The sequence below is a fragment of the Vidua macroura genome, chromosome 8, assembly GCF_024509145.1.
Source record: "Vidua macroura isolate BioBank_ID:100142 chromosome 8, ASM2450914v1, whole genome shotgun sequence".
In the NCBI taxonomy this organism is placed as follows: domain Eukaryota; kingdom Metazoa; phylum Chordata; class Aves; order Passeriformes; family Viduidae; genus Vidua; species Vidua macroura.
Genome location: NC_071578.1, coordinates 9,683,039 through 9,710,179, shown reverse-complemented (window position 1 = coordinate 9,710,179; position 27,141 = coordinate 9,683,039). Strand labels below are relative to the sequence as shown.

The following is a 27,141-nucleotide window of genomic DNA, read 5'->3' as shown; positions in this document are numbered from 1 at the left end:
TATAGGCTGTGGATTTGCTGCAGGGAGTCTGAAAACTGTGGTCACATAGCAACTGTATATTAACTAAAGCTTTTGAGAGTTGCTGAGATTAAAGTTTCAACAGTGTTCAGTGTGCTGGTCAATGTGCTGATCTGCACGTGTCCAGCTTTGTTTTGTACTACCTGTCAAACGAGGAGCCAGGGTTTTGCAATAATTATGACTGTTATTCAGGGAATTGCTTAGAAATTAAAGGTCATCTAGAAAAAAAAAAAAAAAAATTCCATCTTCAAAAACAGAAGACAGTGATGAAAACATCTACTACTAGGAAGCTGAAAATGCCCCAAAGCTAAACTTTAATATTCTCCATGGAAACTAGACACAGGGGTTACAATGTATTTGGTGACTTTACTGGATTTTACTGACTGTTCTCTGGACTGAAAACAAATGCAAATCACTTGGGGAGCAAGTAACCATTGAAGGCTCCCTTCCTTTCATTCCTTTTCTTGTAATTTCTCTTTCAAATCCTGATACTTGCTTTGCAGAGTTTATTATTAGCAGCTGTGCCTGAGACTAGGGATAATGTTGCAAGAGGAAAACTATAGATACTTTTTTCTTTAAATAAAATCATGTCTCTTTCTTGGCTCTGAATGTCTTCAGTAACTTCATTGTGGTATGGCAGGGTTTGGGAGTGAAATAGAACCAGTGATCTTTGAAAAATCACCTTGAAAAACCCATTTTACTTCCAGGCTTGGACTGTATTAATCTCTGGCGTGTCCAGCATCCCTCAAAGTTCTGTTGCCAGTTTATAGAAGAGAAAATTACTAATACAGGTGTTTGCAGTATCTACTGTGGAAGGTTGGCATTCAATTAAAAAGGGTAAACCAACACATTTTCATTTAATACCATATATATAGAAGCAGCACAGCTGTGAGTTGTTTTACTAGGGCTTTGCCAGACTTGGTAACTCCCAGCCATAATAATCCTAATAATAAAGTTTGCTGCTGAGTCAGCCCCGTTTCCCAGTGAGACAGTCAGTGAAGGAGTGTAGAGCAGATGCTGCACTGCTCCAGGGCGTGTTTGTCAGTGGCCAGGAGAGAATCAGGGCAGATGCTCTTCTCTGCACTGAGCAGTGCTGGGGAGGAGGGGAAGACTCAAGCCAGAGCTGCTCTGCACTGGTTAAATGCCTTGAGAGCAGTGCTGCTGTCTGGCCCATGTAGCCAAGTGTCTTTTTGCAGAACTCAGAGGGAGAAGCGGGGCAGGGCAGATCTCATCTTATTGTGTGATCAGGGTGCAATTATCTGAACTTTCTATACACAGATTCAGAAATGTTCCTGTTCCACTATTTTTAGGAACTGTTTAAGCATCTTCTCTTAGAAGTCAGTAAATCCAGGGTAATATTGAGATGGTTAGAATGCCTCATCTTAATTCATTTAATATGCTGGGTGGAATAGTCTCTGTTATGTTGCTGTGAGTTATTAACTCTCGTTTCCTAGCTAGAAAAGAAATGTGGGGATTTTTTTTTTTTTACAACTTTCTGACAGATATTAAAACATGATAAAATGAAAATGGCTTCACACTGGAATGCACTGGGACATTTCTCCTGAGAATGGAATTGAGCAATGCAAAATTAATATTGATTTTATCATTGTTGCCTACTCTAAGGAAAAAAGTCCTTGCAGATTTGAAAGAATGTTCTTTTTGTGTGGCAATCTTTTGGGAGTTGTGCTGCCTGTGTTTAAAGTCTCTGAAGGTCCAAGTCCCTCAAGACTGAATGGAGTCCTAAATGATGATCAGTGTGATTCAATGTCTTAACAATTTAAGCTCTAAGAAAAGGAACCAGTGTAACCACAGTGAACATCCGAAGGCTTGCCCCAGAGCCCATTAGACATAACAACTCTTGGATCAGTCTCCATCCAGATTTCCTTTCTCATGGTTACAACTGTAGATGAAAACCTCTTGCAAGTCTTTGTGTTTTTCTCTTTTCCACAGTACTTTCAGCTGATCAAAAATTAAGCCGACAGAATAGAGTTTAGGGGGATTTTGGCCACCATGATACAACCTGAACAACATATATTTGTACCAAGAATGTTCAAACTTCAGCTTCCAACCACAAGAAATGTTTTCCTGATAGCTCCAAACCTGGTTTTGTGTGCACGGATCACCAAAGTCTACATCCTGCATGGACTACAGGGAATATGGAGACAGGAATGAACAGTGCACAGACCAGAGTTAGGTAGATTACAGAGAGCTGTTATATGACAGCATGACTGCTAGGGAAAGGAGGTCAAATCTGACATTCATTACCTCATTCACACCCTCTTAAATCAGTCTCTGTCTTTATTCTCAACTGTTTGTCTTTTGCCACCCACATTCTCCCTGACTCTATCATTATAATGAATAATTCAATGAGTATTTTTAAACTCCAACTATTATTGACTATTCCAAGCTTCCTACTTTATGATTTATGAGGTTTTCAGGGATTGCTGTGTGTCTCTTCTGAGTGGTTTTATAAAGGACATAGGGAAGAAGCAGTTGGTGTTTGTTAGTATAGCAAACTAACAATTCATTGAAAGTGGTGTAATTGATAGACTAGAAAAATATAATTACAACAGTGAGTAAGAGGGAAGAAGAGACCAGAGAGTCCTTGATGGTTAAAAGCAGCAAAAAGACAGTAAATGAAGAGGAGCCATTTGTGGCATTTACGAGTGGAGAGATTGCAGGGCACTGAGATTGACTTGAAGGAATACATGGATGAAGCATCAATTATTTGTATAGGTTGGAGGAAAAAAAAATCAGGGAGGGAGTTGAACAGGAACAGGATAGCAAGGCCTTGCATTTTAGCTTCAGGGAATGGTCAAAATGAGATACTCAGGCTGTGGCTGAGGGAAAAAAAACAGCAGCAGTTGGAGAGAGGAGAATGAGAGGGACAAAAAAGAAGAATAAAAGCAATTTTGAAGCGGAGCAATATTGAAGTTCAAATTACCCTCACCTAAACCTGTTTTGTTCTTTTATAGTTTACCAGACAAATCATGAAAATGAAGTGTTTGCCTTGGAGCCACCCCATGCCTGGAGAGCAGTGACCCTGCAAACCATCAGTGTGCAAGGCTGATCTCTCACACAGCACCGTGCCTCAGTGTTACTGTGGCACCCTCCTGGGACTCCTCTTGCTCTCCTCTTGCTCATCCACTTACTCAGAGCACAGAATTAAGAAAAAGGAATCAAGTTTCTGTTTGCTTTCCCATTAGAGATGGTTTCTGAACAGTTTCCAAAGTCTGGAATATCTGATGTTTCAAGGACATCACAACAACCTATTTCACTTTCTACAACCCTCACTATGTTTTTCCTGTTTCTAACAGTCACCCCCATTCTCTAAAGCTTTGGGAATTTTCTGTATAGGAACAGAAGGTACACTAGGAGTGAAGTTCTTAAGGAGAAAAACCCAAACAGCTGATACTTCGAACTATGTTTTTGCCCTAGGAAAGCTATAAATGGGTGTTAGCAGTTTGTAGCAGGAAAATTTCATGAAGTTTTACAAAAATAATAGAATTATAGAGACATGGGTAAATTAGGTACATGAGAAAGGATTAAAACAGCTTTCTCTGAGGGAAATTAAGTCTCACAGAGGAGTCAATGAGTACAGCTATAACTGTGACCCAAGTGAAATAACGTAGTTCAGTTAACAAAACTTTTTGATGAGACATCTCCAAGGACTTCTACAGTAACTAGGCTGTCATGGAATGAATGTGGATGTTCTCTCCTGAATTAACTGTCAAAAGATAAGAGACCAAATGAAGGAATAAATGGACTGCTTTCTCATGGAGAGGCCATTGGGGGAACAGTGCTACATCTGTGCTTGTCAACGTGTTTCTAAATGGTCTGAAAAAGAAGCTGAATTCAACGCTAATGAGTGAGAGTTTATGGAAAAAGCAAGCCAGCAGCAGCATGATGGAGAGACTGGCTCAAAAAGGGATTGAACAGGCTCAGAGAAAGAACAGTCTAACTACAGCTATCAAACCCAACCAGACAAATGCATCTTCCAAAACAACATCTCCAAGTCTCCATCAGAAGCTGAAACAGTTTAAGAGAGGAAAGGTATCCCTGTGGGTATCCTTTCTGCTCCTGCCCTACGTTTCTGCTACCAAACTCATCTGCAGGATGCTGACTGGAGTGACTCTGGTGAGGTGCTGGACCTTCTACAGTTCTCATCATCTCATTCCTACTTTACACAATTCTCCCTTCAGGGAATTGGAAAAAAAAATCAATGGACTAAAACCAATTAAGTAAATGAAAAAAGAGGGAAAAGCATACAGTGGTTGTTTTTGTTTTTGTGGGATGTGCAGATGCTGTGACAGACAGCCTTACTTCAGAAACATCAAAAGTGTAATGATATTAATAGAATCACTTAGGCCTGAGAAAATAGAGATAATCTGTCATTTACAAGTAAATGACAACTCAAGATTTGTAACTGCTGGACTGCATAATATGGCCACAAAATGCTTCCACAAGCATTGTCCAGGAAATTATTACACAAAATGCTTCCCCAAGCATGAGTCCAGAAAATTATTGCACAGCTGTAGCACAAGTGTGGAGGAGATTAGTAGAGACTTTCAATAGATTTTTAGGTTCTCCATCTTTAAAAATACCTTTCATTCTCAATGCAGCTTGATTGCATATAGTAGCTGGCATGAAGGCAATAAACAGCTATAGCAAAGTCTTGGGAAGAAATTACCAGCATATTTGGATATGCTGACAATGTAGCTGCAGGATGGAAAAAACTTTCAGTATCTGAATCATAGGAAGAAGGACAGGATCATGATTCTGCAACCTTAAACAGAGGAGGAAGTCTTTGAAGGAAATTATTCCCCCCTGCTCTGGGTAAGTATTACAATCTTTATCATATTCAGTCCAAGAATCTCCTGGCTGTAACAATTAAATTTTGATTGTAAATAGGCAGAAAGAGTCTGTGGAGTCCTTTGTCCAGTTGTAATGTTTGGTGCTGTGCTTCTCTTGTCCCCAGGCAGAGATGCAAGCAGAAGGTGATGGATGTCTTGGGACACTATTTCCAAATCGCTGGGACAGCACATTGGCCAAGGGTATGGTGGTTAGATCTGCCCTTATCTAAAAAAATATATTTCCCTGCTTACCCAAAGTAAGAAAGTTAATTATCAAGACAGAGACTCTCTTCTTTCCCCTCTTCTCCTCAGTTAACTTAAATCTGGTCCAGGCTGAAGAGTGGATTGTCCCAGGCTTGGAAATGATCCTTAGATTTGTCTCCAGGATACATCAAAACAGGAGACACACAGGCTCCCATTTGATATTCATAGATAGAAGAAAAGAGGGTGTCTTTGTAAAGAGATCCCAGTTTCAACATACTTTATGACCAGCTCTTCTAAACTATCAACATGCATGAATTAAATCCATGGAAATTCCACTATACAAATTTGGTGTTACAAACTAGAATAAGCTGGTCATGTCCTCAGTTGATCCTAATTAAAACTGAACAGAGGGTTTACCCTGGCTATGCAGATGTACTCTGGTGGAAAATTCAGCTGCATGGTTTTTGCTTGGCTTTGGGATTATGACATGTTAGATTTATTGGCTCATTTACTACAGTAAATGAGAGGCTCTGACTTGAGCAGCCGTTGATAGCAGAGAGGTGAATGGGCTGGCTGAGGAGCAGGACAGGAATGGAGAGAGAACATTTGTTCTGAAAGACAGAACACAGTCCTCACACACTGTCCTAGTCCATCATGACTGTTTTCCAACAGCCACTGGACATGATCTGCTTTGCCACTTGAAATGAGCAAACAAATTTTTTTCTTAAGTGAGAAGTGTTGTAATGAAAAGAATCTGACAGGTCATAGAATCTACTGCAGGAGCTTTTTTGAAGTGAGCTGGCTTCCCTACCACTAGAAAGAAAAGGGATTTCCTGGTGCTAATTTCCATGCTAAGAATTGAAGTGTAGAGAAGGCAAAGGATTTTACATATTCTTGCACAGGGAATAATGGTGTTTGGTTTTGCAGTTACCTGCTGTGCTGAGATATCCAAACATGATTTGGGAATCATGAGAATTTGAGACACTTTTGCCAGTGCGTGTAGGAACCTGAAATTATGGATTAAAAAGATCATATTTATAAGCCTAGTGAAAATGAGTAAATAAAGACAGATGAGACATGATGACTTTCTATGTGACAATATGAAGCTGATGAACGTGATGATCACATGCAAAGAACAAGAAAAATATTTTCCTATGATTCAATTTCTGACTCAGAATTTAAATCTTCTCCTGAAAGATCCCTAACAAGGGGACACTTTAGTAAGGAGGGAATCTGCCTAACTTAACAAAATTCAGAGAATGAGTTCCACAAAATATTTTAGAGCAATTGCACAGAGGCAACTGCAGATGAGTGCAGGTTGAATGCCAGAGGAAGGACTCTTCCAAAATGTATTCCCTATTTTGTTACCTGATCATTAATAGAATATTGCCTTAACCTTATGGTAACTGGTAATGATAATTGGTAGTAATAACAGCAAATTTGTAACAGGTGGTTTCTAGTTTGCTGTATGAGGACCTGAGCTCCTAGAGAAGTCTCACAGCTTGGCCATGGCCCCGTGAGAGTGCAGGGTGGCAGTGTCCAGAGCAGATCAGATGCAGGAGAGTAGCATATGGAGAAATATCATCCACTTGCTGTCTGTCCCAAACTTCCACTCTTGTCCTACTTTGACTGCTGAACCATGAGCCTTCTGTTCTTACAAAACTTTCCCTGAGGCAGCACCTCTCACTGCTCAGGCTCATGTCCTGCATGTGCTGTAATGAATTCATTTTGTTTTGCTGCGGGTGCAGTGTTGCCATTGCCCTAATCTGTTCTCATATCACCTGGGGAGAAGTGTTTTCTGCACTGCTAGACACAAGCCAAGACAGAATATGATGTGAGTACCCTTTGAAGGATAAAGCAACTGGTACCATAAAATGATTTATACAGTGTCCTGGCATTTTCAGCTACCAAGATGAACCGCTATGGAGTATACAATAAAGCTCTTTATCAAATCTGGCTTTTCACGTCCCTTTCAGCTGTAAAGAGAAATGTGTGAAAACACAGCTCCATTGGTTATCCCCAGAGGAACAGAAGGACAATTTCTTCAATACAATATTTGATGCTGGCAGTGGAATTGCTTCTGGATTATCAGCTTTTAACAAAGGAATTTATTAATTCTGAGAAGTAATGTTGAGCTCAATCCATAATCTATAACCAATTTTAAAAAACAAAAGTGGACTCAGCAGAAGAGAGGATACAAGTGATTGCTGTGCCAATTACTCCACTGGTGTGAAAAAGTGTGACCCAGATCCATGGAAAAGCACCAATTTGTAGGAGCTGGTAACATGGCATGGCATTTACTGGAGGGCAGTCAGACTATGTAACACTCATGTGGTTTTTTTTTTTACTTTCCTCCACTCTAAATTACAGAATGGGTCAAGGTGGAAGAGATGGAAGAAATGCTCACTTTGTTTAAAATACTAAAAAGAAAATTATTTTAGACGATGAAATTGAATAAATTACTTTCCCTGTGATTTTTCTGTGGCTCATCTTCTCCCCCTTCAGGTTTTTTTCTAACCCTTCTGTTGCTCTGTACATTTGCAAAGCCTTTGTACTATTTCAAACATCAGAACTACTAACTTGCACCATAAGCCTGGATTTTCAAAGCCAGCTTAAATTTTTGAAATTACAAATGGTTCCAAGGAACAGCAATTCTCTCTCAACCATGCATTCTGTTCTTTTTTATTGCTTGAGGAAAGTAACAAGGAACTCAATAAGGCAAAACACTGAAATGTCCAGTTGCAACCAAAGGTGGAGTATAAATGACAAATTTTAAAGAAAAAAATTGTTAACTAATTGGTAAAAAGCCAAATCTACCTCTCATCTTTCTGTGATCTTCACTAACACCAACAGTTCTAATGGATTTTTCCTTGCGGAGTGAAACAGTTGGTATAAACTTAAAGAAAAATAAATCTAACCTTCTACCATTAAGTGTCAGGTTACCAGCCTGATGGTACAAGCGCAGGAGAAGAAACCCCAAGCCTGTCTCATGACTCATTTCAGGAATTCCTTTTAACACTGATTCTTGTTAATGGGGTCCCTATTTGATACTTCTGCAAGTCCCTCTGAGCTGCTGTACTCCACTCATGTAATGACTCCAAGTGTGGAGAGCTGCATGACTTTCCCAAGTGAGGAACAAGAGGGTTTGTGTGGAAGAGCAGGGAAATGGATCCTCTTGGCTCTCCTTGGCTGTGTGGTAAGCTGTCATCCTTTCAGTGCTAGAGCATAATAGTTTAAATACTGTACTTGCTGCCAAGGCTCTGCTGCCCTGAAAAGTTGTTTTTCCCTAGTAGTACTGAGGAGAAATCTCTCAAATATGAGTACATTAAACACATGAACAACTCTCACAAGCGGTAGAGTAATATTTTTTTGTGTGAGCTCATTTATGCTTTATTGAATTCATCTATTGGCTGACCAACAGATCCATCAGGTGCTTTGCAGCAGTCAGATACAGAGACATGACCTCAAGTCTGAAATCAAGCCAAAAGGTCCTCCCTGCTTCTTTACAAAGAGGTAAAACAAAAATTTCAAGTAAGTAGAGGTGTTCTGTCACCCTGATTTAACACCACATGAGGTGCAGACAAAGCATTAGCATTTTTTCAGCTGTGTGGCTGTGTCAAGCTTTGGCAACTAAGTGTGCTGTGGATATGTCCGAAGTACTCAACAGTTTGATGTGGCAATAACAGTTAATAGAATTTTAATCAAATTTGCCCATTTTTCTCTCCCCAGGTGTAAAAGCTTCATTAGTGCAACAATGTGCAACCTCTTGCATTCATTTTTCTGTGCAGCTTCAAGGGAAATTATGATGTGGTGTTAGCACACTGATAAGTAACAAACTGAGGCAGACTGCAAATTTACCAGTGAAATACTGAAGAAGATGACATTTTGTCTCTATGACTGTAAAAGGGGAGAAATAGGTCATTAGAAGTCTACTTTTCTACGAGGGAGCCTGAGATAAGCCCTTCATTACTGGCCACACGTTTACACAGCTATTACAGTAAAGAAGCCATTACAGAGAGAAATGTTAATCTATTCCCTGAGGATAAAGAAAAATGTAGGCTGGCTTCTCCAGTCTCAGCACTGCACTGCAAACTACATGTTAAAAATGTATTGTACAGAGTAAATGGAACATGAATAACTGATGAATATCACAAAACAGAGATGCTGAGAGCTTTACTGCAGTATTGGATAAGGTTTGGATATTTGCTACTGACACATAGTAGGAATTTGGAAATAAAAAAAAAGGAGACTTTCTCTCTTCTTGGGAGAAGCTCAGGGCTATCATAAAAGTTCAGGCTTAGGGCCATGGAGGTATGTTAATAACTGGCTTTGCTCTCAACACTTTCTTTTGCCTGTGTACAAACAGGTGATCCCAGGCCTCCCACTGCTCTAGCTCCCTTAGGTCCCTTTCTATAGCATGACTAAATCCACACACACCTGGGTCTAGGTTCTGTTCCTACTGTGGGCCTTGGAAACAAACCCTTACTGTGGCATGGCACTTTCATTCCTTCTCATAGTAAGTATCCTCTGTCCCTGTGCAACCATTTTCTTCTGAAGGCAAATCAATCCACCAGAACTGCTCTTTTGCACATCTTTTGGATCCTTAATGAGCCAAGATGCTCATTACTGTCCTTTTTGTGTAAACTTGAGATAAAAAATTCCAGCCCTTAGAAAAAATTCTAGCCTTAGCTAGGGACTTAGCTTGCAACTATGAAATAACATTTCTTTTAGACCTATGAATTTTTTCTTCTCCACTTCTTACTGTGTTTTCCCATGCCACAGAGGAATTTATCCTTACTTATTGAAGTATCTTCTATCTAGACTGCCTCCAAACATCAAACGCAAGCCAGATTAATTATCAAGGAGATCATCACAATTTATAATAAGTCACATGCTAATTACATGTACCCTATGAGTATTTTACTCTCATTTATCTTGTGAGTGCTCATTTTGCAGATTAGTAATGAACATGACAACTGCAAGTGCAACCACTACTGTGGACTGTCAAATAAAGGCATGGAGGAATTGGGTTCTTAATTAAAACTGGTATTTGCTTTGCATTACAAGTGCAACTACTGATGTTGCTTTCAGGAAAGTATGTTTATTAAAAATATATTATTCCCAAGAGGCAGATAAAAGACACTAAGACACTCAGGCAACACCAAAAGAATCACTTAGTATTGAAAACTCTTTCGTAGCAACGACAAATTAGTCTATGAAAAATACCACCCTGTTAGACCTGAAGAGCAACACACTCTCTCTTATGCTGTACATATGAGTTTTCTCCTCTGTCTGAGCCATTTCCAAAGAACTCAAGCCTGCCTGTGGTTTCCTTCCTCCAATTTGGTTTGGCCTAGATTCACTCACTAAAGCTGTCTGTAGATCTCACAAGTAATTTCTGTAGTTGAGAAGCACAATGAACTTGGCTATGAGTGGTCATCAGTCAGAAGACACTTGTTCAATGCCAGCTTCATGGGCTACATGAGAATCTGCAGTTTGGAAGTGAAAAATGGTTTACTTATTTTTTTAAAGAGCACTTCATTCCTCCTCACAATCTGAAAAACAATACTCATGGTTTTAATACAAGAAAAAATGTGAATAGAAATACCTCAGCATCCAATGCTTCTGAGAAAATAAGTCCTTTTTTTGGGGCATAAATGCTTTTCAGGCAGTTTATGGTCTGCTTTGGGATGGATTTCCTTTGGCTGGATGTAGGTTTATCATGGAAATTACCTTTGAGAGTGATAACTTTATGTCAGAAAAACAGTCCTGCTTTTCTCAATTCTATTCAGCATCCTATTACTTTTGACATTTTTCCTATACTGCTTTTCAGATTATCACCTGTTTCATTCCTTTTAGTAGCTTGGCTAAGTTTCTGATGAATATTTCAGCAAGATCTCATTTTTTCCTCTAAAAAGCTCCAAACTGAATTACTCTAGAATTATGCCTCTGCATGTACCCCCCTTTCCCCTCCAATAACTTCACTAATCTCAGGGTTGAAATTCAAGAAGTAATTTCCAACAAGAAACAAATTCTCTTACTCACAACTAACAACCCTTACATTTCAGAAAGAACAAGAATGAAAATGACCTCTTGTGGAATGTCTTTAAAAAGCCCATTTCGTTTTGCCCTTTCCATACCCCAGAAGAGATAATTAAAACTCATGTAATTTCTTGTTCACTACTTCATGACTCTGTGACTCAGGTGATATATCTCAAATCTTGGGTCCAGTTCTGGGGCCCTCAGTTTAAGAAGGACATCAAGCTGCTGGAGCAAAACCAGACAGGGCAAAGAAGCTGGTGAGAAGTCTGGAGCACAAGTCCTGTGAGGAGCAACTGAGGGAGCTGGGGTTTGTTGGCCTGGAGAAAAGGAGGCTCAGAGGTGATGATACTGCTCTCTGCAACTCTCTGGAAGAAGGTTGTAGAAAGGTAGGGGTCAGGCTCTTCTCCTGGACAGCCAGTGACAGGAGGAAAGGACACAGTCTTAAGTTGTGCCAGGGGAGGTTTAGGTTGGACATTAGGAGGGAATTCTTCAGAAAGGATAACTATACATGGGAATGGGCTGCCCAAGGAGGCAGTGGAGTCATCATCCTTGGAAGTATCTAAGGAAGGACTGGATAGGGCACTTGGTGCCATGGTCTGATCAATGTTGGGTCATAGGCTGGACTCTATCTTAAAGGTTTTTCCAGCCTAATTGATTCTGTAGTTCTCTGATATGTTACCAGCTGTGCATTCATCAGAGACACAGAACCAGACCAGTCTCCTCTGCTAGACCTTCCAGCACTGCACAACTCTCCTACATGTGTCTGGCGCTGTTCTGGACCTGTCCTTGCCACTGCTCCTTTCTTTATTCCTGCTTTCCTGCTCTCACTCTGCCAAACCAAACTGAAACCAGCTAATATTGCTGCCAAATGTCTTTCTTTTCCTATCAGTACCAATCTGAATACAGAGCAGGCAGTGAACTTGTTGACACCCATACTTAAATCAGAATAACGTTTCTTATCCAGTACATTTGTTTTTATGACCTTGATGACATATTTATAAAATTTGGTTTTTCTGGTTTGTGTTTACTCATGCAGCAGCTGTGCTTTGTCCTTTAAAAATACAGTATAGTCCTGATGCCTGGCTAATTTTAAACTACATAAATCTCACTGGTCATCTAAAAATAAGTTTGTAATGCTCACATGTAGTATACATAGAGCCATTATTTGACCAAACATGGTAGCATAAAGGGGCCCTTATCAGGTCTTTGGCTTCTTCTATAATGGCAATAATGACTTGAAAATACACAGCAAAACCATAAACAGGCCCTGTACTTCCTGTTTGCAAAACACCATGAGAAGAAATTAATGTTTTTGTGCAAATAGAATCTGGGTTAAGGACACAGTTAGACTTTTCCCAGCAGTAATCAAAAAATAATATCTTATACTTCCCTGAAAGATCTTGTTTATTATAACCCCTGTAGATCAATGATGGTGAATATTTCGAAGGGAAAAATAATGCTGGAATGTAAACCAAAAAATTCTGATCCTTTGAAATACCAATTAATTGTCATTTTTTTAGATAAGCATAATCCAAACATCTTGTTATCCAGCACCCTGATCAGAATTATTTCTTAAACCCAGGCCCTGGATTTTAACTATCCAGGCTTTCTCAGCAGAAGTGTACTGACCTGGATAAGAGAAAATGCCATGGGTCATCTAACGCTGAGAGAGATGGGCTATGAAGGCTTTAGCAAAATGTTTTAGTTTTCATTAACTGGGCATTTCTTTGACAAAAACCAGAATGGAAAAGGTTTTCATAAGAAACCTTAAGAAACCTGTGTCCGTCACAGTTTAAAAGAACACCACGAGCAGTAGAATTAAGAGTGTCTGGCTTTGTATTGATTTGTGTCCCAAATGACCACCTTGGTGGACTTAATCATTTTTAGTAAGGGGTAAGCAGATGGTTGAAACCTTTCTTTTCTCACTGTCTGTTCTTTCCACAAATCCAATAGGAATTGTGTAATTTTGAGAAAACTTTATTTCTTCAAACCCTATAGACAGCTGCATCATTCCAGAGTTACTGGGAAAAGATAGTCAGAACGGGGTAGAGAAACAAAAAACATCACTACATCAAAACGGTTTTGGGTGCAAATTCTACAATACAGACATTTACCATTACAGGAAGCACGGATGTTTTGCTTCTATAGCTGTACATCTAAATGAATATGCTCCGTCCCCCTGTTGTTTTTCTATAGACAAGCAAAAGCATCAGGTTAAATACATTGCACAGAAAACAATTAAAATCCAATTAGCAGGAATTTTGGTTGCTTAAGGAGTAAAGAATTAATTCTAAAGACCTCAATGCAACTGTTTGGAAAGTAGTCAGGGCTGACTTATTGGATGAACTGTACTGGAATATGTAAGTCCTGGTTTTGAAAACCTCTCAAGAAATACTTCAGTATGACAAACTATGGATCGTAATGGGATATTTTCAGTGTCATGTTTGAGTGCATTACAAGTCTGCTTGCATTCTTTCAGATGAGGATGAGTCATTACCCACAGAATGCAACAAATTTAACTTGTTTTTTTTCCACTTAAGCAATATTATGAAGTAAAACAATTTCCTGAAATGTGTACTTTATCAAAATTCATTCTTCACTAAGACTATATTTTTAACTTAATATTTCTGTCATGTGCCTAGTAGACATCTGACCTGCCACAGACCTTCCTATGACATTAATGTAGTCTACCTGTAAAAAAACCATACAGATTTCAGGGACAGCTCAGCACCCCACACTGCTATGAGGTCCTATACTATGACTGTATTTCATAGATCTTACACTATTTTTAAAGCTTTTCTTTAGCTTCCCTTTAACCATTTCTCTGCTTTTCTCATCACCTTCCACACTGCTGGTATTGGTCATTAACAATTCTCTTTTTTCAAGCTTTGTCAGTATTTGTCCAGCATCTACAATATTAGAGTCCTAGCATCACAGTTGTGCCCTATTGTGACAGAAATAATAATAAACCCATCTTTGTTGATTCTTTCTGCAAAATGTGGGTATGGCTGACACTTCCTTAAACATTCAGTGTTGCACTCAAATGAAAAAAAAACACTCTGAGGATATTGCCATCTGATTGAAATGGAAAGAGTTCTCCCTGTATGACAATATGAAAAACCATTGTAAGGCATGGCTTCCCACAAAACAGAAGAAAAAAGTGTTCTGTGGTTTCAGCTGAGCATGTGAATTTTACAACAGCATTTCAGGGCTTTCTGCAGCAACAGTTTTCATAAGTGAAGATGTTTTCACAAATGAAGATAGACTCACACAATTACAGGAGTGGGGTTTGAACTTCATGGTAGGATGGATGCCCTAGTATTACAAAGCAGCTCCTAAGAGGAAACTTCTATAGTGGGAACTTTGTGATGTTTATTGAAGTTTAAGTACATATTTTTCCTAATTCATGGCAGGTCTCATGCACAATGTGCTCTGTTGAAAAAACAAAGTCCATTTATATTTTCACAGCATTCCAAATTGAGTGAGTTGGATTTCATGCAATTCAAAACAGCAATGGTGCCTACTGTTTTTGCTTATATTATCACAGGAGTCCCATCATGTTTATATAGAAGGATATTTTTTGTGTTCATTAAAGGAAAAGCATTCCAACAAAATGTTGTATACAACTGCAGCTGGGGTGAAGGGATGAAAAAAAATCAAGAAAAGGAAGGTTAGGGAAGTTAGGAAGATACTCTCAAAGTACTGATTTATCCAAGAAAACAACTTATTTAGTAACCCTACATCATAAGATCTGGGCACATGGAAAATTCACAGAAACTATGGCAGAAAGGTCCATTCAGAGGACACTGACAGTGAGCTAAAGCGACGTTCAATGATTCTTGCATATAAGCAGATTTTAAAGGCCAGAAGGAAGCCTTCCACCACCTCACTTGTTTTAGACAGGAACAGCATCCAGGGTCTCCTGTAACTTGTGTTTAAAGAGTTTTCCAAAATGATATTCTATATTTAAAGAATTAAAGAGGTGAATCATTCTCTATTTGGCCTCTGTTGGTTACCTGAAACTGGAATAACTTACATTTTTTATTTGCAAGTGTGCTAAAAGTGAAGTTTATGCAGAATAAGCTATTTTCTGAGGCTTATAGCATTAAATCCTTTTTATTCTGAGTGCTGAGACCTTTAGAGAGAAGGGAAGAGAAGAGAAAGAAATTTGTGGTGATTAGACTTAGTACATTTTTTCTGAATACTGTGAACATATCCAAAAGATGGGAAAAAAGCTAGGGAGTTTTCTAAGACAGTGGAAGGAAAGCTGAGATATGGGAAGGCCTTCCCTGCTTGGCCAAAGCATGATTTTCCTGAGGCAAAAAGGAAAATAAAAACCTAGGGCAAATAAATTGACCTTCATCCTGCTCCAGTGGTGTGCTTGTCACAGCCAGTAACTTGACAATGTTCTGGTTCTTGCTTCTGATTGAAGGTGTTAGCTGGGACAGCATCCTAATTCTCTGACAGTTCAAAATATAGAGCATTTCTAACACAGGAAGAAAAGCTTCTGCATTTCATTAAGCTGCTTCTGGAAGCATGATGGGAAACTGAGATGGGAAAAGAGATTGCAAATGCTGATGGAGGCATTTCACCAAGTTTCTAAGCTCCTCTTGAAATTCAGCTCCTGGCCTAGCAGCGCTTGGCATTGTCTTCGAGAGGCATGAATCTGAGGGAAGGAAAAGAATGTCAATGAGCCCTTTAGCCCAGATATCACAGATCTTGTACTTTTGGGACTTCAGAAATTGTCAGCATATGTTGGTAAAAAGCCTGAGAGATCAGCTAGGAACATAAGTTACTGTTAGGACAAAACTTGTTTATCTGGCTTTAATTTGCTGCAGCTGGGTTGCTTGCATGAGGGCACATGGCTACACAAGCGTGTAAAAGAAAGCCTTTGCAGTGCCCCACACAATTCCAACTGGACATTCGTGCTGCCCTTCACCCCTGGAATGGCATGCAGCACTGGAATAACAGAACAGCTACTACCCCTTTCAGAGGCACAGCAGCAGGAAATATATTCTAAAACAAATTTGATTTAGTCTGTGGAATTGCTCAGGTCTCTTGCCAGCTGGAAGGTGGTCGGCAGGCACACATGGAATTCCAGCCTCTCTCAAACACAGCCTTGTTTGATAGCCTGCTCTGATGAGCTGCACAAGGAGAGTCAACCCCTAAATGAGGATGGATGGGCTGCAAGTGCTTGTTTAGTCTGAGCCTCCAGCACTCACTACATGCCACACACAGCACAGAAAAGGGAAATGCCTCAGAGAGGCCACAGCACAGGATACATTGGGCTGTATGTGTTGGGAGACATGGCTCCTTGACCACCTCATAGAGGCAAAAGCAAGCAGGCTGCTTGGAGCCAAGAACCAAACACTGAGATCCAAGAATCAGAGAGCTGGAGAGCAGCAGCTCCACTTCTGCTCCACTGTTCCAAGAGCTGCAGAGGCTGGATGGGCAGCTTGGCCCTGGGGAGCACAGTGATGTCAGCTTCAGTACTACCTGCTGCTTTATTTCACCCTCACAACGGTCACTTAAATTCCAGCAATTCCTATGGCAGCACAGCCCCATATCCAGTTTAAGACTCATGCAACTCAATCATTTAGCTTTTGCATTTGGCTTGATAACCACAGTTTGGCCACCGCTCTCACATTTGTTCTAGTTTCCATAAACAGCAGCCAGGGGATTTTCATTGTATTTCCTGAGGGAAATTCCAGTATGATCAAAAATATAACTCTCAATGATTTCCTGTGAATTTCTTGCACTACTAGTACATCTATCAACACAAACTACAGTCTTTTAAATGTACACGTTATATAGCAAGAAGTTTGAGAATGTTCCTAAAGTGTGAAGGTTTTTGTAAGAGTTTTTGTTGCAGAATTCAAAAAATCAACAGGCTGACTATAACCACCAAAAGCATCTGCTGAGGATGTCCTGTCAACGATCCACAATGTTAGAATTTTTGGGGCTGGAAAGGACATGAAAGAATATCTAGTTCCAGCCCCTCTCAATGGGGCAGGGATACCTTCAACTAGACCAGGTTGCTCAAAGCCAATCCAACCTGTCCTTGTACAATTCCAGGGCTGGGACATCCACAGCTTCTCTAGAAAATGCCCCAACACCCTCATAGTAAAGAATTTTCCCCTAATATCTAATCTCAATTTACCCTCTATCAGCTTAAAGGCATTCCTCTTCTTCCTATCATTAGAGGCCCCTGTGAAAAGCCCCTCTCCAACTCTCTTGTAGCCAGCTCCCTTAGGTCCTGGAAGGCTGATATATATCACATGTATATCCACAATGTATGGTTATAGATGCTATGTATGTTAATCTTATGTATTTAAAAACTCCGGAGTTACTTTACTGAAGATCAAAGTACAGCTGAGTTCTTTGGTGCAGGAGGGACATAGAGACTTTTCAGCTGGTGATGGACGTACTGTGAGACCAGCACTGGGGAGCTTGATGAGTACAAGCTTTTGACTGTGTTATAGGGTTGGATAGACACAACACTCATCACCCAATCTGGAATTTTCCCATGATATCAAAAGTAAAACTGTGACGCCACTTACCTTCTCAGGAAATCACACCAGGCTACTTTCTGTGGCCATCCTAGTTTGTATGGGCCTGCCTGATTGCTTATAAACAACTCTTTTTCCTGGCAAAGGACTTCTTTGGCTTCACTGCAGAGAATAAATCCTGTAACTGTTTAGGAAAGAACACCCCCCTAGAATTAGACTACAACTTCCAATATGAAATCCATTCCAAAATTGTAACTACCCCAAAAGCTAGAATTGTGGTTCAGTTTGTGGCTACTTCTTGCAACACAGCTTTGTCAGGACATAAGTAAAATTTGATTTATTTACTAACAGACGGAGTCAGGGCATACCATGAAAACTACAAATACTAAAAGTATCCAGAGTTTTGCAGGGCACAGACAATAAAAGCATCAATATATACAGCTATCCCTTAGGAGACTCTGCTCCAGTTATGTCAGGAATACAGATCAATATTTTCAAATTGGTTTAAGTTTTGTGTTGTATTTGGTGTACTACATCACCACTGTGTGTGTTTTCATTAAAGAAACAGAAATTATTAGTATCGTGGGCTTGGGTTTTGGTGGTTTTTTCCACTCCTTTTTCTGGTAATATCATTTCTGTATTTAAGCAAGTGCTACTGCCATGAACAGAATTTTCAGTTGATGAAAAGAGATAATAAAAGAGTAAGAAATTGGTATTGAGAAACAGAGAGACCCGGACAAAAAATTCCCCAAACAATAGAGTGTGACAGATGCACAATAATGCTGAGCCAGCAGTTGAATAGAAGGCAGAGGAGTATATTGAACAGTCATGGTGGAAAAGGACATATAACCTACAAATAGAAAGGAATAGTGATTTACCATAAACCTGCAGGCCTAACAGGATGGTCCTGGATGTGTTCCTGGTCTCTAGAAAAGGCATGGAAAGGTCATGAAAATTAATATGTAGTTCTATATTTTGTGTTCTGAAGTTTTAAGATATTCACGGGTAAAGGACTGCTGGTAGGTGGACTCCACTGCAGTCCAGGAAAAGCTCACAGATTGCTCCCATTCACTTCTTCTGGAGGAGAAAACTTTCAGGATTTTCTTCAAAACTTAGAGAAAAAAAGTGAAGAGTGTAACAACAGTTAGAAGAATATCAGCATACAGAAAACCAGATATTAAGGAAACAGATGCTAACACGGAGGAAAACAGTTCTGGACAACACCAAAGTCTAAAGAAAGACTTATAGAGAAATGGAATGAGTTAAGATAAACCAATTTAAGATTCTTATTGCCATGAAACTGGATGGCAGACCAGAAGGAAATACACTGATTAAAGTGGGACATGAAAAGAGCTATATGGGGTAAATAGAAAGAGTATGGAAAACCAGTCATGACTAAAGGACACTCACTGTTCAAAGGGGATAGAAACAAACATGAACTGATCTGAGAGGCTGAAGAAGAGTAGGTATTATAAAATGACAGGGAAAAATAGAGGTTGGGAGAAACCTTGGAAGATCACTGGTCTAACCTCCTGCTCAAAGCAGAGCTAACTTCAAAGTTAGACCAGGTGGTTCAGGCTTTTTAATGCTGAATTCTGAATTTTTTTAAGGATAGAGATTTCACTGTCTCTCAAGAGACTCTGCTAGAGTTGCATATACATACTTCTAAAGACGCTCAAGGTCAGATCTGTTTACAGCTTGAAAGCTCTTTGATAGTTTTGACAGATCAATATTACAAGGAAATATCCCATTCTAAAGGATATAAAACTTTCCCATTGGACACCCAGAACAAACATTTCTAGTAATGTTAAAAACTACATCAATTTCTTTGCCAAATAGCAAACATATCAACCAAGAGTGACAGCATTTTACATTTGGTTTAAATTATCATAAATAACAATATAAGATATAGAATAAAATAGCCGTGGATAGTACGATCAAAGGTTTGATATTAAAAAAGTCCCAAATCAAAAGAGAAGGAAAATATAGCAGTAGATGCAGTGTAGCAAAAAGGCTTGCCAGTTTGTCAGCTGATGTTGCTGACAACAACAGCAACAGTTCCAGGGCTCTCTGGAAAGCCCAGACGTTCACTGATTCAGGGAGCAGCAGGAGACCTTGCTCTCCAAGACATGCAAAAGAAGAAATCCAAGCTTATTATTATTTTCAATGCTATTGATGCTTGTAAATAGCTTTATTTATTGTACAGAATGCTCACTTGATGTTATTTTGTTAGCTAGCATTGCTGACAGGCTACGAAGCAATTCATTAATCTGCAAGGAAGATATTTTGTAAATTGTGTTTGATGGATGTTGGCATGTCCCAACTGTTTTTACAAAGTAACTCGGAAAATGACATTTTTATCTTGTTAATGGATGATGGGCCTTGTTGGTCATATGAAATAATCTGTCAAAAGAAGATCCCACTTGCCACAGTGAAGCTGGTTCCTTGTGATCTGTGTGTCACATGGACTGAGAGATTGGGGATAAAACTGAAAGATGCTGACAAAGGAATTTGACAAAATCAGTAATAGCTGATGTTCTCACAGCTGAGAAAGAACACGCAAAGGTCTTAGTTCATGGTTTATTACCTGGAATTATTGTCTATGGATCATTAAATGAAGTTTTCCATGCTCAGTATCAAAGAGTACAGAAGGTGCACATACACCTGAAAAACATTAACCATTTTTAAAGAAAAGATGTGCAAAGTGAAAGAAACCGAGGATCCTAAGAGTGGATTAACAGGTAAGATGGAGCATGGGGCAGCTTGGCAGCACCAGTCACAGGCTATAGATTGCTTGATGTTCAGAAGTGGATGAACCCCTCTGAAACAGAGGGCATAGCAGCCATATAATTTTTTCCTTTGGGGCACAGGAATGAAACAGATCATTGAGAAATTTGATGGTAAACAAGGGAAGTTTCCAATCAATATACCGAGGGTGTCTCCAGCTAACACAGGGAGCCTTTCCCATGGCTGAGCCTTGAGCTGCAGGGCTTTTCCACTGGTGTTAATGAGTGGCTCTGCTCAACCATGGGCATAAGGAGCAGCTGAAACTGCACAAGACTGAGGAAAAAATTGAAAACAGTTAACATTGCAGCACGAAGAATTTTTGGTATTTTAACCAGTAAAAAACATGTCACAAAAATTTAGAGCTTAAGTGTTCCTTGAAAATGGGTTTGGTTTGGAGGAAAAAACCTCTTTGTTCTGTTGTGATCATGAAAGCAGAAATTTGTGCTTTCTTTGACAAGACAGATGGCTGCAGGGATATTTGATTCTAGACTAATTTCTTCTCCTGATCCAAATTGGACTACTGCTTTAGCTGTAAAGGGAAAATAATTTTTTCCTTTATTTCCTGCTATAGAGCCTAAAAAACATCTGTGTATCTGGGAAAAAATGACATATCATTTATTGTTAAGATTTTCTGATATGACTTAGTGCTATAGAACAATCTGTCTTAAATGTCTTTATTTTATTAAAAGTATTTGTCTGTTAGAGAATAAACAATTATTTAGGGCAGAATAAAGAATGTTGCAGAACCACATGGACATTTTAAGTAGTCAAGCTGAGAGCTGGAAAAGGATTAAAAGAAAATTTCCCTCAACTTAAATGGTTTACATTCACTCAGGTCAACTCCTGTTCAACATGGAGGATTAAAAGGTGAGCTCTTTGCACAGAGGCAATGAACTACAGAAAGGTTCCTTGTTTCTGGCATTGCCAAATTTTACTTTTTTTGGCTCAATAAGAAAAGTCACAATGTAAAGTTGTGTAAGACCTGGGATGCAACAGAGGAAACAAACGTGGCACAACACACAAGCAGCAGAGGACATTTCATGATGATTTGTTTAAGCTTGAAGCATTTTTTATATCTTGCCTCAACTTCACAAACACTTAGGAAGCTGTCAAAGATAGAGTAAATCCTGTTCATGACATAGAATTATTTGAAACCTTAAGTTTTAAACACATGCAGTCTAAGAAAGTCATTAAGATACAGCCTGAAGGGCTTTCCTCTCTATGCGGCATTGAAGACATGCCCATTTTCATTAAACTGTCATTAAAAAGACCTGATATTATTGAGTCACTTCTACCATTTAATTTCCTTTTCAGAATCATAAATTATCTACAATTCTGAGTTCTATACTTTGCTCATTCAGTTCCAAATGTTCTGTACTTTACCATCACTTCATATGGAATGGGGCCACTGGGACAAACCAAAACCCCTTAATGCTTTCCTTAACATAACAGACTGCATTTTGCCATGTCTCCTTGAGTGCAAGTGCTTCCAGGACTTTAACAGTAATGGGTTTACACTTTTATACTTATGTCTGACAACAAACACCTACGAGAGCCAGTAGATTTCAAACAGCTTCTTGACACTAAACAAACTACAGTGAGAAAAACCTTGGCAACAATTACTGCATGAAAGAGACTCCATGTCCTGAGTTAATTACTGCTTCGTACCTTGTCCCAGTTAAGTCCCCCATTGAAGTGAAGTGGTTTCACTTAGCACTTCACAAACTTGTCTCTCCCTACCAAAGCTCCATTTAAGAAATGGTTAAACATAAGCACTTTTTGCTTGTTTTTTTTTTCTCACTTGGATAAGTACAGGAAATGTGTTTACTGTCAGTTTTTAGCCAATGGATCCTGTTGAAGGTAACTCCTGCTGAACGATTTCCTCACTCTGAAACCAGAATTGACACTGCACTCAGGACATTGTGACTCTGGCCTCCTGTTGGATCCTCTGAACACTGTCATAATATGACAACACAAGCCCAAACTCTAGTAGATGAGGGTTCACATCAGGTATTCAGGGATCCTGTGGAGCAGGAAGCTGGGAAGCACACCACTGAGGAGTGCTGTGGCAACTTGAATGTTGGTATTTTTATGCACACAACACCACAAGGCCAAGAAAATAAAATACTTGTGTTTTGGGAGGCTTTTAGGGTTTTCAGAAAGTAAGAACAAAACCAGAAAAGGTGTATAGCATGCTTTTTCTTACCAAAAACACCTTTCCCCACATCATACTGATTTTCTTGCTGTCTCCATAGCCTGCTGCTCCACTTATTAACATTTTGTTTTGAGACTTTGTGCAAGACTGGCACAGCACTACTTCCAGCCACATTGCTTGGATGACAGTGCAGAAGCAGCTGCTTGTTCCTCTTATGCTATGATTGCCTCTGAGATGAGACTGGAGGGTACAAGCTGAAGCCCTCACTGAGCAGACAAGCTCTTTGTGCACTCACTGGGACAATCCTGCTGAGCAGTAGTCATTTGGTCAGCAGAGGGTCCTGCCCTGTCTGGACTCTCTTAAGAGCATAATTTGACAATATGGGATTGCAACATCTTTGTGAGGGGACAAAATGATCATACAGATTTTTAGAAAGTGTTTTTCACTGATTGCAAATGTCAGTAGTGGGGTAATAATCTCTTTTTGTGTGTGTGAAGCCTGACTGTAACAATCTGCTCATACATAACTCTCGTTCCCCTTTCCCAAGTGAGTGAAGAGTTTTTAATCATGGAACTTGGGGACAGTTATGTCATCACCTGGATTTTTGCTTGTGGTCTGTAGTGAAGAATGTTTATCACCCCAGTTCAGACTGACCACTATGCAAATAATAAGTCACAGATGTTACTATTTCAGGATTAGCCTAAATGCAGAACTGATTTATGTTGCTGGTTCCCTCATTAGCTGATAAAGAAAATTTTACTGACAGTCAGTCAGAGGGCTTGAAGATCCTGAATCTACATCTTTTTGAGCACTGTGGTCCACAGAAGAAAAAGCCTAATAAAAACTCTCTCAAAGATTTCAGATCAGTAATGTTAGATATCTGTGTGTGTGTGAGAGAGAGAGAATGGCTATAACTGACACAGGTAGTTTCATATGGAGAAAAAGAACCCAAACAAAACCCCACAAAAATCCTTGAAAGAAAAGATTATTTAGAAATTTGGCTACCCAGAATTATTCCTTTGATTAGATCTGAGCTATCCCAACTTTTCTTTACCATGATATTCCAGTCACAAACACATCTGACAACCCTTGAAACATCCTTTACATTTTCCTTTTCTCTGCAGCTCTGGTGCACTCTGCGTTCTCACAGCTGAACAAACACCACTGTTTCTCTGTTCTTTTCATTTCCCCTAATAAATCTGATGCACCCACAGGTTGGTGAAGCCATTGGACATGTCTTCAGGGGAGCATCTCCACAGGCACTCCTGAGAACATGGTGTTCGTGTCTCTTTAAATGAATCATCCATGTAGCAGCTAAATTGGGAAAGCAGCCAAAGAGTTCCCAAGAGAACTGCTGGTAGAACCACATCGTAGTCCTGTAATATAAAAATATGAACTCTATGGCATTACAGCTGCTTTATTGTAACACTTTCAGAGATGGCTTTGGGTAACAAAATGTAACAGAAAATCACAGGGTTTGAGGGCACAGATAAACCTACCCAAGTTCTCTTCCTTTTTTATTTCCTGTCTGGAGATGCTCCTGGCTCTGTGATAGCCAAGAATGAGACGCCAGGTCATTGTTGGCCGGCATTTTTGTTTGAGTTAAATACCTGTGTGTAGTGGTGTTGGTCAGTGGTTGGCAGTGCAAAACCACATGGACACGTGGGCCAGGCTTTTAGAAGCCCTAAACAGCCCCACCTCTGCTGGTGTTCAGACACAGGGGAAGAAGTGGTGCTCAGCCACCACCTGAGGAAACAGATGAGGCCAAAAACCCCGACAACCCAACCACCAACAAAGGAGCAATTCCTTGTTTAAACAAACCTGTGCTATCTCTACGGAATGAGTAAAGGCCCTTCCTCCATAGGGGACAGTTTTTCAGGCTCAAACTCAATGTGAGCAAAGACAAAAGATCTCTCTAAGCATGAGAAGACAGGATCTTAATAAAACTGAGCCCTAGAAAATAAACTTTGATTTTTGCCTTGAGGCAAGGCTTTAGATCAGTGACAAAACTGAAAATCCCTAATTGAGATGGTTTGAATCACAGCCTGGGGTCCAGCTCTCCTAGTTTTCATGTCTGTCTGACAACAGCAGTCTCACACACAACTTCTGAAGTTCATTCTTACAAGAAAAAGTTGAGAAAGTCTCTCTAACTGTGAAAATATATGACTGTGAAAGATAGTGATAAAACAACTGCTTTGAGGTCCCACAGAAATAGTGATTTCTGCTGAGATTCAGCAGGAAAGTAACAACCAGTGCTCCAGCTCTTGAATGTAAAAGTCAAAAATCCACCTGACATTCAGAAAAATAACAACTGTTTTATATATGTCTGCAACAGCCAGATGCTATGAATCTTGTGTAGCCTCAGGGAATATCAAATTACTTGATAACATGTGATTTGATATTCCAAAGAGAAGAATAACCTGACAAAATTTAGCTAAAGAAACATTACCAGAAGCATCAAACTGTTCCCATTTCTTTCTCATGCTATGTCTCCATGGTACCCAAGGGGAAGGACTGAAAATACAAGCTTGGCATCAGATAGAAAGATCCAGAGCCATTTTTTATAATATGCAGCCCATTGCAAGAATAATACTTAATTCTAGTGTCACTAAAGTAATTAGTATCAGTTTATCAACCAAATAATAAACCAAATTCTGTGCTGTGGGTTAGTTGCACTTGGAAACCTTTAATTCTATAGATATTCCCCAATGAAAAGCACAATTTATAAGAAAAAAAAACATATCTAATTTATAAAAACAAATTATTCTCAAACAATGTGAAAAGAGTTGGCTGGGTAACACTACTGACTTTGTGGACCATTGATAAACCCACTGGTTCTCTTGATTTTTAGAAATGACCTGGGCTGTCCATGGACAAGGTGGTTTCAGCACACTCTTAGGAGGCAGAGTTACAAGGGATTTATTTTCTGCTCAGGACTGGGGCAGACAGGGATGCATTTCTGTAGAGCCATGGCCAACATCAACAAACCCTCCTGAGAGTGGAGGAAGATTCTCCTTCCATGCTATAAGCCATATGGTAATGGGGTTCATACAAATAAAAACAGTTTCTCTCCCACTCTAACTCCCCACACACCAAAAAGATTCCTGAAACAGCAGGACTAGGGTTCCTAAAAACACAGAATCTGGTTTTAATTTTGTAGCTTATGAGGAAAGCTGCTCTAATTTCACTTGTAAAGCAGAGTCAGAACTGCAACGAAATATTGCTGAGTTTTCCTAAAATCCTTGCTGCCTAGTGCTTTATCCCAATTGTTAGTTAAAAGAAATATTAGAAAGGCCTTTGAGCCCAAATGCTCCTCATCATCAGCTCCCAGTCCAGCCCCTATGATGGAGCACCTAAAGATGAAGTTGCAGACAAAATCTAACAACAGATGTGAAGAACCACAAATTTCCTTCCTCCATTCCCTCCTTTCCAGGTTGGAAAGAAGATGTCTCTAAAGTGAGACAGCATAATGTGCTTGCAATAAGGACCTGTGAGACAGCTGGCTTTACAAGTGATGGGTAATAACAAGATATATCTTCATAATTTTAATGTGAATGTTGAGCTTCCCCGAGATTCTTCAGAGATAATGATTTTAGTCAGACAGCTGGACATTTAAATATCCATTCTGTTAATTTGCAGGCATTATGTACCAACTGCAGTTCTAGTAAGAATGCTGAGCCAGCTCCCGTGAATACATGACACAGACTGAAAGCTGACATATGGGCTAATTACCTTATTTAAGAAGGGAAGCAGAAACCTACCCCTAAATAAAGGATATTTGTGGTGGCTATTTAAACTTCACCCAGGAACAACATGCAAGCAGGATATTTCAAACTACTATAATGCTTTTCTGAATCATGGACTATCTCTGTCTGACTGACCTACACTGGTTTTGACTAAATTTACCAGTGCCATTCAGTGGTACAGAATACATATTTCAAGAATCAGGAGATCCCCCACTTTTTAGTACTACTTTGTAACACAAACCTGAGATTTTTATTTCCTTCTCAGGAATAATATTAAAAAAAAAAAAAAGGGACAATGCTTTGTGGGCCTCCGGTTGTGACTTAGCTAAAAGTTAAGGATATTTTTTATCTGAAAAGTATTCACAGTTACATGTAGATAAAATGAAAAATATAATAATACAATAGCTACTTTTTATCAGAAGAAAAATAAAATTAGTGTGCACAGTCATGTAAAACTATATTAGCCTCCAAATCTTTGTTAAAAAAAGAATCTCAGAAGTTCTGACGCTTTTGGTATGTACAGAAGGTATTGAAGTTTGCTGACTGCCAGTGCGATAATTACCTCATGTTTCTGCATCTTTGATTTGAACCATTTTCAATATGTAAATTCTAGTAAATGAAATTTTGTTTCCCAAGAATTTTATTAATCATCATGCACTCTTTAAAGAAAATCGTGACACAGCACACCACCCAGGACTGAGACCTCCCTTGCAAGTTGCTGGTAAGGGCCGAAGCTGTGTGTGAAGACAATGTTCAGTTCACCCTGTTCTTGTGTCCTCATTTACTTTCTGTAGTTTCTCTGTCTGAGAAGTTGTTCTGGCAACTTC

General features: G+C 39.4%; 1 long non-coding RNA gene across 1 annotated transcript; it reads left to right on the top strand.

Moving 5' to 3' along the window:
• Window positions 1-4,328: 4,328 nt before the first annotated feature.
• LOC128811092 (uncharacterized) lies at window positions 4,329-26,997 on the top strand. Its single transcript, XR_008438226.1, has 3 exons — window positions 4,329-4,854; window positions 4,997-5,072; window positions 26,928-26,997. It is a non-coding gene; the product is annotated as an uncharacterized LOC128811092 (long non-coding RNA).
• The last annotated feature ends 144 nt before the right edge of the window (window positions 26,998-27,141 follow it).